General features: G+C 48.8%; 1 pseudogene; it reads left to right on the top strand.

The window, feature by feature from the left end:
* The first annotated feature begins 982 nt into the window (after nucleotides 1–982).
* LOC146831192 (cytochrome c oxidase subunit 4 isoform 1, mitochondrial pseudogene) lies at nucleotides 983–1,501 on the top strand (annotated as a pseudogene).
* The last annotated feature ends 341 nt before the right edge of the window (nucleotides 1,502–1,842 follow it).

Here is a 1,842-nt window from a genome sequence, read left to right as displayed (position 1 = left end):
ATGTTGGGACTTAGTTGCTGAAATGTACGTTGAAAAACTCCAGTGAGACAAAGCAGAGGATTGTACCTGAAGACATTCCATGAGGTCAGAAACCCCTTTTGCAAAGATCTGCTTATACTGATTTGATGCTGGGGAGAAGAGCGTAGCAGGAGAAGCCGTGAGATCAATCCGACTGGCAATGCACCTCAGGTGAATAGGTGAGCAGGTTGGTCCCTGTCTCTTCCTGGTACTCAGGGCACTTTTGCCAAATTTTGGCTAAGTCCTCAGATTTGGAAATTGCCCATTCGGAACATTTAGCATCTCACCCAAGGGTCCAGGACTGTTGGAACATCTCTTGGGGGTTTAGGACTCACCTGTCTGGGTCAAGGTGCGGTTCAAGATGGTGGAAGCCTGTTATGTCCCTGTGGCTCTGAGTAGGAGGGCAGCAAACTCGCCCTTGGAGTTACTTCTGATAGTCCTGGGTGCAGGTGTAGATGCAGGCATCAACAACAGAACGAGCCTCTGAGGGTTGAAGGAAGGCTCCAGGCAGCAAAGCAGTTCTTCCAGGTACAGCAGCAGTCTGGCAGAGTGCACAGTATGTCATGGTAGCAGGGCGACCTCTGAAAGTCCTTCCACAGGGCCAGTACTGAACTGAAAGAGTGGGTCTGACTGTCCTATAGTTATACCCTGGTGCCCTATTCTGGAAGGTGAGAGAAGCTTCTGGAAAGGTTATTTGAAGTACAAGGAATTTCCTAACTCCCCTGCCCTGACTGCAAGCAGGCTGCAGTGACAATACAAGATTTGTTAGCCCTTTGTGTGGGGGCAGAGCACAAATTATTCAGGTGTAAGTGAGGCTGTGCTCAGCTACACCCTCTCATCCTGTCAGCAGAGGCACACCCAATCCATCTATTGTGTGACTGTATGGGAAGAATTTGCAAAGTCTGACTGTCAACTACACCCAGTCATGTGACACAGACTTCTGCTCGTTCCAGAAGGGTGCAAGATGCTGATCCTGCAGTCCTTGCGCGTGGAAGTTGGCCTGAGGAGAGGTCTTCAGGCTTCTGCCAATGTCCGGGTGGCCCACAGCCACGAAGCAGTAGTCTCTCAGCAGGTGGACATCCCAGGGGAGAACTACTTCGACCACAGGATCTTCCCGCTGCCGATGCCCCGTTCCAAAAGGAGCTGACGGCGGAGAAGAAAAGCGCTGAAGGAGAAGGAAAAGGGATCCTGGAGGCAGCTGAGCAATGAAGAGAAGGATGCAATTTACCGCATCAAGTTCAACCAAGCGTACACTGAGATGAACCAGCGTGGCAACAAATGGAAGACGGTGCTTGGCGGCATCTTCATCTTTGTTGGCTTCACCGCATTCTTTGTCTGGTGGCAGAGAGTATACGTGTACCCACCAAAGCCGCACACACTCGCTGATGACTGGAAGGTCATGCAGACCAAGCGGATGCTGGATATGCATATAGGCCAAAAAGGGAACATCAGATTGCGCCTTATACCAACACCAGTAGGGTAGTACCTTTTCACAACATATTCTTGCCAAACTCCATTTGCACCTTAATTGTTTGCATGTAAATATAGTGTTCTAGTGCACGTTCTGGTAATTTTTGTAGACCAAACCTATACTTTGTTGGTGGATTTTGGGGAAATCCTTATCGATCTGCATCCTTGCCCCAAGTGCTACATAAGTGTCTTATTTTTGTAGAAAAACTTCTCCAAGTTGGAGCAATGTAGTTCGTAACTCTGCCAGCCCAATCGCTGGAAATAAAACACGTTTGACACAGAGCAGGCTACAGGCTCAAAAGGGCTATGGGAAGGAAAATTCCATCTTTCTAACAGTGGCATTTTCAACATTTT

This window comes from Triturus cristatus, chromosome 5_1, assembly GCF_964204655.1.
Source record: "Triturus cristatus chromosome 5_1, aTriCri1.1, whole genome shotgun sequence".
Classification (NCBI taxonomy): domain Eukaryota; kingdom Metazoa; phylum Chordata; class Amphibia; order Caudata; family Salamandridae; genus Triturus; species Triturus cristatus.
The sequence above is the reverse complement of the archived record's forward strand: the minus strand, read 5'-3'. Positions and strand labels throughout refer to the sequence as shown.